The sequence below is a fragment of the Sander lucioperca genome, chromosome 2 (assembly GCF_008315115.2).
Source record: "Sander lucioperca isolate FBNREF2018 chromosome 2, SLUC_FBN_1.2, whole genome shotgun sequence".
Classification (NCBI taxonomy): Eukaryota; Metazoa; Chordata; class Actinopteri; order Perciformes; family Percidae; genus Sander; species Sander lucioperca.
This window is the reverse complement of record NC_050174.1, coordinates 26,846,365-26,858,273: the sequence shown is the minus strand read 5'-3', so window position 1 is coordinate 26,858,273 and position 11,909 is coordinate 26,846,365. Positions and strand designations below refer to the sequence as shown.

General features: G+C 38.2%; 1 protein-coding gene across 4 annotated transcripts in view; it reads left to right on the top strand.

Moving 5' to 3' along the window:
- Positions 1-7,087: 7,087 nt before the first annotated feature.
- pdzd2 (PDZ domain containing 2) overlaps positions 7,088-11,909 on the top strand; it is a 71,748-nt gene continuing 66,926 nt past the window's right edge. For 3 of the 4 annotated variants that reach the window (XM_035998975.1, XM_035998973.1, XM_035998974.1), the window contains exon 1: positions 7,088-7,444. The gene's annotated coding sequence lies outside the window, so the exon portion shown is untranslated. The remainder of the gene's footprint in view (positions 7,445-11,909) is intronic. The other variant, XM_035998976.1, reaches the window with a different exon arrangement.

Here is an 11,909-nt window from a genome sequence, read left to right as displayed (position 1 = left end):
AAATTCACAAATACACACACAAAATTTAAAAAGCACAGAAGATTCACAAATGCATACAAAATTCAGAAATGCACAGGACAAGATTCAGAAATGTATTTCTGATGCACACACAAATATATCTTGATTTACAAACTGCTTGCGGTCTGTGAACTTCACTGCATTTGTGTGTGAATTTTGAGACTCCCCTGACTTGGCTCGACACACAAATGCCTTTTTTTAAACAGGGAATGATCTACAACCAATCAGATATCTCCCTTGTTTTAGCCAATCACAAGAACGCACCCCACGTGGGGGATTGTTTACTTATAAGCCAATCACATGAACGCGTTCACACAGCGCTATGTGGGTGGAGTCATCCATTCTCGTAGTAATTCACATAATGTTTTGCTCAACTTTAGGAGCTCCACACAGTCTGACGAGAAAGCGGCAAACTCCATACCCAGTGAAAGTCACCGTTTCTCGGTTATTGGACGACCGGGGCTCGGGGCTCCACGGAGCTCCGGAGCTGGCTGGCTGCCAGCTGCCGGCATAACTTTCGTATATTTACTGTTTGAATTTCGTCACGTCACTTATAAAATAGCTACCCCAAGGTCTTATAAAGCTAACTATGGTGTCCAATTTCAATTTAATGCATTTTTGTGAACATTAGGGGTCTCCTTAGGAGGAGCTGCTAGCTAGGCTAGCTATGTGTCCCATTTAATCCTATGGGAAAGATCGTTGCTACACTTTCGGCATAATTTTCGTATATTTACAGTTTGAATTTCGTCATGCCACTTATAGAACATCTACCCCAAGGTCTTATAAAGCTAACTATGGTGTCCGATTTCAATGTAATGCTTTTTTGTGAACATTAGGGGTTTCGTTTCAGAGGTCTAAGAGGAGGCTAGCTAGCTCTCATTGATAGAGCTCCATCCAGCCGCAGGCTCTATCAATGAGACTCGCGGACAAGAAGCGTTTATTTCCATGATCGTTTGTTTAAATAACTCAACACACATATCCATTATGAGATTAACTGGAATCTGCAGTAAGAGCTTGCGGGCGTAACAAGCTCGCTGACCGCGCTCTCACTCACACACAGCGGCCATTTAGCAGGAAGAGGGGAGCTGCAGGCCCTGGAGCTCTGTCAGGGCAGCGGCGTTTGGTAGTCCATTAACCCAAAAAACTGTGACTTTGTGCGGGTATGGAGTGCCGTGGGCTGCCAGCCGTGACGGAGCTCCATCTACCTCCCAGCAGGCCGGGGTCTGTGAAGGAAGGCAGGCCGGGCGGCGAGGCAGCAACACAGGCAGCACCGGCCGCTGAACTCCGACACACAGTCGGACAAAATTTGCAATTAGCCATCAATTTTCGTAAAACGGCCCATATTTGACGTCTACATAGTTGATTTCTCGCCTAAAATGTTGTCAGAAGTGAATTTAATGATGAATAAGATGGTGAAAATTGTTAAAAATGTTCCGTTGTTGGTTGTTGCTCCGTCTGCAAGTTCCGAGTTGGCAGTGGGCGTGACTTATAACTTCGACCAGTCAAGTACACCTAGGAAAAGGGAAAAGGGAAAAGACCCTGCTCTGAAGTAGGAGCTAAAAAACTGAGGCCAAAGGAACTTAAAAATCCCCAAATTTTTCCTGTCGCAACACGACGAAAAAATTGTTCTAGGAACGTTTAGTTCTAAGAACTGCAAAAATCCCTCCGGTCGGAAAGCCCCTCATGACTCCTACACCACATTCAACGCGTTCATGTGATTGGCTTATAAGTAAACAATCCCCTACGTGGGGTGCGTTCTTGTGATTGGCTAAAACAAGGGAGATATCTGATTGGTTGCAGAACATTCCCTGTTTAAAAAAAGGCATTTGTGTGTCGAGCCAAGTCAGGGCAGTCTCAAAATTCACACACAAATGCAGTGAAGTTCACAGACCGCAAGCAGTTTGTAAATCAAGATATATTTGTGTGTGCATCAGAAATACATTTCTGAATCTTGTGTGCATTTGTAAATGTTGTTTGCATTTCTGAATTTTGTGTGCATTTCTGAATTTTGTATGCATTTGTGAATCTTCTGTGCTTTTTCAATTTTGTGTGTATTTGTGAATTTTGTGCGCATTTGTGTATCCTGTGTGTGTATTTATGAATCATGTGTGTGCATGTATGAATCCTGTGTGTGCATATGTGAATGTAGTGTGTGCATATATCTTTATTGAGACTCTTTTAGCTCCATAGTGATTCTCTGAGACCATATAGGCAGGCCTGCCATCAGGGGGGTTCAAAGGGTACAGAAGACCCTGGCTTTTTATTAATCCCCATGGGGAAAATTACATTTTACACCTTACACACAGCCCCGAAATACACACACATACACATGCACAAACAGGACCTATACATGGGCTAACTGGAGAGATGTCAGAGTGAGGGGGGCTGCCCATTAAAGGCGCCTGAGCTGTTGGGGGTTTGTTGCCTTTTTTAAGGGCACCTTTGCAGGGCCCAGGAGGTGAACTGGCACCTCTTCAACTACCAGTCCACACTTCGTACCTGGTCTATACGGGGACTTGAATCTGCGACCCTCCAGTTTCCAAGCCAAGTCCCTAAGGACTAAACTACTGCCAGCCCCCAAGGTCTATGGTGCTGGAGTGGATTGGATGAGTGGCTCAATTTGGAAATGTTTGTCCCCCTGTCCATAATTCCTGACAGCAGGCCTGCATATAGAGACTGGTAGGCTACTGCACAGGAAGGTCTAGGTCCTAGATCAACGTATAATCCTAGCATAGGCCCCCAGGCATAATCCAGCCCCTCGCAAATAGGGATCTGGCCCGCATATCAATTTAGTTCACAATCAATTTAGGCCCGCCTTTTCAGCGTTTTGAATACCTTTTTGCAACGTTTTTTGTCGCTTTTTTCTATGATGGCTAAGGACCTTTTTTGCTGACTTTTTTAGGGCTTTATTGTCAACCAAACTTTAAGTGAGAAAGCTATATGAGACATGCAACAATACAGTCAAAGATATTTGACTTTTTTTATGAAATAAAAGCATGTCAATTATAAACTAAACATGTCTGGCCCTTGATGTGATTCTTTTTTTCCAACACCCCTGTTCTATAACCAGCTAAACACATTCTAAAGTGTTTTGAAGTGAGAAACTATCACCTTTGGATTTGTCTTCCTAGGCCCTCCAATGTCAGTATATCATCGGTTGGACTGCCAAATGCTTCTTCTCATCATCCGTCTGACTGTGGCCAGTCTAATTTCTATGTAAACTTAACTAGCTGATACATCCACAATACTGGGGACTGTGTATCTACAGGAGACATCCACCTCCACCTGCATCTTGTGAAACATTACCTTGTACTTTTGCAAAAGTGCATTGCATTCACCAAAGAAAAAAAAAACTTCTGTTCTGTGACTTCTGTATGTCATAATTAACGAGATTCGGGTCAGAAAAGATTTCATAATCACAGGATTGGGATCTCATAATTCTGAAAAAAGGTTTTAAAATTACAAGATCAGGTGTCATACAGTATTATGGTGCCCTGATTAGGAATTTTAGCTATATTGCCGCTGTAAACGTTTTTATCTTACTTTATTGTGTGCTTTATCAGCACAAGGTCAGCTTGGATTTATATCAGATGCTACTGGTTTCGCTGCTCCAGAAGGAACAGCTATTTTTTTCTTTGGTGGATGCAATGTGCTTCAGTGTACTGTACTTTCACATGGGGAAAAGTATTCAAAGGTAGCCTATAAAAAGAAATGACTTGCTAGTTTGCTTCGTTGCTTTGGACAAAAGAATCTGCCAAATGAATTCATGTATGTAGTTGAATAGTAGATACATTTGATTTGTGACCCCTTCATGTAAATCTGTTTTGATATTCCAACACAGTGTGTAATATTCAAGTTAATGATCCTTGTGTTTCTTTTAGAGTTAGACAAAGAGCTCTGTGTGGAAAAAAACTGTGTAATTCAGGTTTGATACAAGTTTATGTTGAACGTTGACAGCTGTGTTTCATTTATATTATGACATCTTATGATACAATGCTGCACTATAGTGCAACTTGCACATACATAGGTTTTACTTACATCTTAATAAATACTATTTAAGTAGTTGTACATTTCTATTCCCAACTTGTATATACATTTGTACATTCTTTCCTTTGAATTTTTTAATCTTTATTTTGGAATATTTGTTCTTGTATTCTATCCTATTTATTATTTCTTGTATATTGTGCTGTGTGTCTGATATTTTGCTGTTGTAGCACTGAAATTTCCCAATCATGGGATCAATAAAAGTCTATCTATCTATCTATCTATTTTTCTATCTATCTATCTATCTGTCTGTCTGTCTGTCTATCTATCTATCTATCTATCTATCAATCTGTCTGTCTGTCTATCTATCTATCTATCTATCTATCTATCTATCAATCTGTCTGTCTGTCTATCTATCTATCTATCTATCTATCTATCTATCTATCTATCAATCTGTCTATCTATCTATTTTTCTATCTATCTGTCTATCTATTTATCTATCTATTTTTCTATCTATCCATCTGTCTATTGATCTATCTATCTATCTATCTATATCTGCCTATCTATCTAGCTATCTATTTTTCTATCTATCTATCTATAAATTACAAATGGTCTACCTTCACAGTCTTATACACACACACACACACACACACACACACATACATACATACACACGCAACAGTTGCCTGCTTAGCAAGTAGTGAAGCAAAGTCTTAACTGAGCTTACTGTAAGACTACCAGACCTGATGGGCAATCCCCATATCCTTAACTGGTTCCTAAACATATTTCCAGACTCTGTGGCTTCAGTGTAGTCATTCGCACACTCCCGGCCAAAGGACCACCAAGTTAAACAGGTCAGAACACAGTGTTCCCAGTGGAATCAAGATATATTCTAGACCAGAGATCTTCAACTGGGGGTCCGGGACCCCTAGGAGGTCGTCAAAGTCACTGCAGGGGGGCCTCAATTGTGAGGGTGGGTTATTATACTGACTGTACTGGGGTGGGTGATTAGGGTAATGGGTTGTTTGGTGCAAAATGTAAAAAATGTTTGATAGGTGTTGGAAATTATATATATGTTATGTATATTTGTTATCTTGCTATCAATATATAATATCAAATATATGATACATACATATACAAAATATACTGTATAATATATAGCCTACAGGAACTATTTAAAGTTGAATGAGGGGTGGGAAAAATAACAAGCTTTGGCTTCGTCCTGCTCCTTTTTTCTTTTTTTCTTTTTTTCTTTTTCTTAACTTGAATTTTTCTTAACTTGAATCCAATATATTATTAGCAAATATAAATCCTCTCTGATGATAGGCTAACTGGCCTATAGGTGAGGTTGTCTCTAAGGTAGCCATCCACAGATCCAGTTCATCCTAAAGATTCACTGTGCAACATGTATGTTTAACATTAAAAGATGATTTAGTATTCTATACAATAAAAAAAGGTATGTATAAAGGCTTTAGGTCGCCCTATACGTTATTGTAGGCCAAGTTTAATATGCAACTTCATTTAGTTGGAGGGTCCTGATCCATCTCCCTTTCAGTTGGTTTAAAGAACATTGAAGACCCCTATTCTAGACAATAAATCACTCTATTCGCTGTATAATAAACTCATACTGCCATATCTGAGATATTGTGTGGAAATCTGGGGAAGCACATACAAAACCAACCTACAGTCTTTATCCACATTACAAAAGAGAGCAATCAGAATCACCAGTAACGGAACAGACAAATTCATTTTCAAGTCACATATTCTGAAGTTCATTGATCTGGTTAAACTTAAGACAGCACAAATCATGTTCATAGCAAGAAATGATTTACTTCTGGGAAATTTACATCAAATTGTTTATGGAAAGGCAGTGTGGGTATAATCTAAGAGAAGAACTAAACTTTAAAACAAACAAAGTTTAAAACGTTGTATAAAATCACTTTAATAAAAGGATATAAGGAGTAAGAGAGGTGATTGTGAGGGTGGGTTAGTATACTGACTGTACTGGGGTGATGGGGTAATGGGTTGTTTGGTGCAAAATCTAAATAAATGTTTTGGTAGGTGTTTAAAATGATATATATGTTATGTATTTTTGTTATCTTGCTATGAATATATAATATAAAAATATATGATACATACAAAATCTATAATATGTATGGAAGTATTTACAGTTGAATGGGGGGGATAACAAGCTTTGGCTTCGGCTCACTCCTTTTTGGACAGATTGAACATATTGTTTGTAACACTTCATAGATATTGTTTTTCTGTTTGGTCTGTTGCTACGCACTTATTGTGTATTTTATTTTGTTGTTATTTTTTGTTTGAAATAAAACAAAGAAAGATATTCGGATATTACGATATCCAAAATTGAAGATGATATTTAGCCTCATATATCGATATAATAACGATATATTGCCCAGCCCTGCTCTTGGTGTCTTAAATATCTACTAGGGCTGAATGATGAATCATTTTCAAATCCAAATGCGATTTGAAAGAATGTGATTAGCTAATGGTGAAGACCGCGATGAATCAAATGTAAATGTTTAGCTAAGTTTTTTGTCACTATTTGACATTTTTGTTGATTTTTTTCAGCGATTTTTTTTATGTTTGTCAATTTTTTCCCAGTTTCTTGGTCACTATTTCCAACATTTTTGTCACTTTTTTCAACGTTCTTTTGTCATTTGTTTACCCAAATGCTATACAATTAAATAAAACACCCAAATTCAATAACATTAGTGAACTAATCATTTATTTGACCTGTGAAGAGTAATGGTTGTATGGAACCATCCATGTTAGTTTCTTTGACAATTTGGTTAAAAGAAACTTTTAAAATTTAAAAAAATTTCTGACAAATTTGACTCGAGGACAACAGGAGGGTTAAATGTGTAATGCTCATGAAACTGTCACCACTGTTAGGTTGTTGATGCCAGAGCGTGCATGTGTGGTGGACCAGAGTAAGTGGGGCTCCTCTCTGGTCCACTACAGCAGCATGCAGTAGCCTCCACTGTGGCAGGAAGTGGTGCCTGGGAGGCGGAGTTTTCAGGCCAAAACAGCCGTCTCAACAAAATGTGGACATTTAGACTCCGCCCTCCCGCCTGCATCCGAGACTGGGCGGCCGAATGAAAGCTCATCAATCCCCTAAAGCATATAATACCCATACCTGCTGAGAAAGAGAAACGCAGTGCGTTAATAACTGTTAGTCAACACATTTCATATTTTTCCCGCTTCTCGGATGGTTTTCCTACAGTGGATATCTGTTGAATGGAGTTTCGGACTCTGAAGCCACTTTTTTTCCCTTCTTTTTTTCAAGCTGAGCGCAGCTACTTTATTCTTGTTCGGATTTAACCGTTAAGACGCTTTTTTATACAAACTGAACGTCTCATCGTCAGTGTTTGGACCCGGGACCGGGAGCCTTTGAAGTGCACGGCCATGTAGCCCGGAGGTACAGTGGACCCTGCTTCATATTTCAGTAAATGTACTGATACTTTATTATGCGGGCTGACCATACTGGGTTAACAGTGAAGCTAGTGCAGCTTAGTTACTGTTCTTCCTACCAGAGTGTGTTAAAAGTGCGTGCCTTGCACAGAGAACACAGATTTGGATAATAGAATATGAGTAGAAGAGCCGAACTATCGCAGCTATCAAGCCCGGGGGTTGTTCCATTCAGCTTTAGTAAACTACTGCTGCCTCCAAATCGTCTGGGAGACTAGGCTATAGCCTATATATATTCCATATACTTTATAGCTTGAAATCCATATTGGAACTAAAATAAGTTGCGTTGTATTAAGAGCTGCATAGATTAATCGATTCATTGATTAGTCGTCAACTAGCCTTTTCATTAGATGATCAACTATTTTGACAATCGGTTTGAGGGCTGAAGGATTAATCATTTTCAAATCGAGATTTGAAAGAATGTGATTAATCTAATGTGAATATTTAGTTGAATTTTTGGTGTAACATTTTTTTCTTCTTCTTTTTATTATTATATTTACAGTTTTTTCACAAGATGAATGCAGGAATAATGGTACACTTCACAGATTGTTTCCAGAAACGTCCTATTATCAGTGGATGTTTCATTTATTTTGATTAACTTTATTTAACGTGACGGTAGAAGGTGTAATATGTAGATGCTGCTGTTGAAATGAGTCATATCACACATTTTAATTTACAGGATAGAACTGATATTTTTATTGGAATTGTTTTTTGTCATTATTATAACTTTAACTTTTGTGATACATATTGTGTGTTATAATGCTCCACGGTATTCTTTATCTGTAACACAGTCAATATTGAACTTCAGCTAAACTTTCTTTTTTAAATCACACATCGAATCATAATCGCAATATCTAGCAGAAAATTTTGATTTTTTTCCGCCACAATTGATGTCAGGTTGTTAAATGTTAATATGTTCTTCGTCTCTCCTCTGTGACAGTAAACTGAATATCTTTGAGTTGTGGACAAAACAAACATTTGAGGACGTCATCTTGGGATTTTGGGAAACTGATCCACATTTTTCATCATTTTCTGACATTTTAGAGACCAGACAACTAATCCATTCATCCAGAAAATAATCGCCAATGAAAATACTCATTAGTTGCAGCCCTATAGTTGTATTGTCAGCCTTCAGCCAGGGGCCACATCTCTTGTGTAATATACTCAAGATAAGCTGCTTTGTATTAATACATGAATTTAGATATTCTGATTATGGTGTAAGTAGATAGATAAAGGCAAATAACAGAAGGTAAAATGAGGTATAGCACACAACAACAACAACAACAACAACAACAACAAATGAAAAGGCTAAACTAAGTTGTGTGTGCTGTGCAGTGTTGGCATTGTTTTTTGTAGAAATGAAATGGAATAATTGTGCACCAATTTGTTAGATATTTAAAGATAGAAAATCATTTCATTTTTCTCCCTCTTCTCTGGTGCCTACAAATGTATGGTGCCCACTTCAGCAGTCTGATTTTCCCTCAGTGTCTGTGTCATGATTCAAATAGGTGAATATAGCTGTTAGGCCCTCTGCATTCCTGCTGAGGAAACTCTCTGCTCTCTCTAACTCCATTCATTGTTTTTCTCAAGCTCTTTTGGCTACGGCTTCAAAATGACTTCACTGTGAAATAATGTGATAGCTTTTACATCTAGAGGCTGCCATCCAGGCTGCACTGATCATTCCCAGCCTACCACCTTCAGGAACCAGACAGTTTAACAGAACTTCTGGATATACGGTATGTCGCTTAACGTAGTGAATAGGGAATCACTGAAGCCTGGAGCACATTCATACATACAGTATTTAAGCTTTAAGTTTAGGCAAATCATGGGCTCCAATAGTAAATAAAGAAAAGAAAAGATGTGCATACTGTTCGATCATTGTAGATCAGGGGTCTTCAAGGTTTTTTAAGCCAAGGACCCCATTAACTGAGCAAGATGGAGCAGGGACCCCCCACTACATATATTGTATAAAATGAAGTTGCATAATAAACTGGGCCTACAATAACGTCCTAAAACCTTTATACATACATTTTAGTGCATAGAATACTAAGCTATTCAATAATTGTTGGTATGATTTTATAAATCAACTTTTTATATTAAACATGTGGCACAGTGAATCCTCTGGAAGAAGTATATCAGTGGATGGCTATCTTAGTGACTACCTTACCTATAGGCCAGTCAGCCTATCATCACTGGGTTTTTTCTCAAATAGGCTGACTTATATTTGCTAACAATTTCTTGGATTCATGTTAAGAAATTTTAATTTTAGAATTTGTTTTCAAAAGTTGTAACAAAACTCCATTCATTTTGCCTGATGATATCAAAACGTTGCCTACTATTACATTTATTTTTTGCACGTTAGACAGCGTGCGGGAGTTTCTCTGCAACTTTTGTCTTACTTATCCCCCTCATAATTTGGTAATAAACAGTAAATAAAATAATGAAAAGAGGAATAAAAAATGTTAAATACAATTTTACACCAAACATTCAACTAAATATTCACATTTGATTAATCGCAGTCATCACGATTAGCTAATCGCATTCTTTCAAATCTTGATTTCCATTTGAAAATGATTCATCGTTCAGCCCTAATAGTTACTTTACACAATAACATTTTTCACAAAAAACACATGTAGTTTATAAAATCTGATATTTTATTCTAAAGTAAACTAGCCAACAATATAACGGCTACAAGTCCAGCTGAGATGATCAGACCATTAAACACACAACTGGTTGGATCCTTTACACTTTCTACAATGGGAGGAGTTTTCTTTACTTTTAATACTTTAAGTGTACTCTCCTGATGATACTTACATACTTTTACTAAAGTAACATTTTCAATGCAGGACTTTTACTGTAACAGAGTATTTTTACAGTGTGGTATTAGTACTTTTACTGAAGTAAAGGATCTGAATACTTCGTTCACCACTGGTTTGGTCTCCACCAACGCCAGAGAAAAATCTGTTTAGCTGCTAAATCAGTGTTTCCTCTATGTTGATATTACGCCACTGTAAAATGTCTGCCGCCACCGTATCAGAAATAGGGCAGACGAACAACAGGGTTTCCGTTATGTACACCGCGCACCGCCGCTCCTTCAGCTGTTTTTGAAAAGTCATAAAGTCGTAATTACACGACTCCGCAGAGCCGTCTGCTCTACTGAACTCAAGCGAACTGTCATCCGCTCTCTCTCCTTTAGGGTGAGCAACTGGAACAGTGACAGGACGTCATCACTCGCAAAGTCATGGCAACCAAATAAACAACAGGGCGAGTACTACTTGTCACTCAATCTTAGGCAAAGTGACAAACAGCGACGAAAGCCGCGACATGAAATCCGCACTTATGCGGATCCAGTGAAATATGACAGCTAAAGTTGGAAAATAGCATTGTGGACACTGAATTTGATGAATTTACTGTTTATCAGACCCCAGATGAAACAAGAAGCTAACGTTAGCGAACGATTGCGGTGACGGTCTCGCTGCCTCTGCCTCCCCGCTGCAGGAGAACGCTGTATTCCTCCGACACGCTGTATTAACGTTACTGTTTTAAAACCGTTTTCCAGGTTAGTGGGGGTGCATACCGCTCAAAACCAACATGAAAAACGTAGTAATGTTCCCCCAGCATTTTGTTTTGTTGTTAAACTGTGTAAAATGAATGGTGGCGTTAAATCACCCTACGGTACCGTCTATTTGCTGGATGGTTTCAAGGTAACGGTCGGTAAGGCAAGGCAAGGCAGCTTTATTTGTATAGCACATTTCAGCAACAGGGCAATTCAAAGTGCTTTACATAAAAATTAAAGAGCAGTTAGAAAACGATTAAAAAACAAATTAAAATATTAAAGAGCAGGTAAAAAAATTGAAATTGAAAAAAATGCTAACATTAGCAGATAAGCCCGTACTTTTTGACGTTCAACAATAACAATTAATGTTCATACTGTTTCCTTTCAATTGAATTGAGAGAGAGAGAGGCTGGACCTGAATGACTTGGGCTGGTGGCTTAAAGGATTTTATGTAGGCCTATTTTATCATGTCTGTCTAAAACCAACAGTCAGGTGTCCATATACAGTAAACACTGAAAGTGGTTTTGCTTGCATGCTGTAGTCATCCCTCCTGTCCATGCTGATCATTAGGATATCCCTTCCTAATATGTTTCCAATAGAAGACATGGAGAACAATCCTCATTTTGTGCAAAAATGCATTCTAAAGTTCAACTGAACTGAGTTTAGACAAATCCAGTGAGTATCTTTCAAAGTCACAGTTGCACTTGCTTTGCTTTACTTAAACTGAAGCACCATATTGGCTTCAGAATAAACATTGGAAAACATATTTTGCAACTCTTGATTTTGTCCCCCATTACCAACGTTGAAATTGCATTAGCAACCAGTGTGAACAACAAGAGGAATGATACAGCAAACAAAA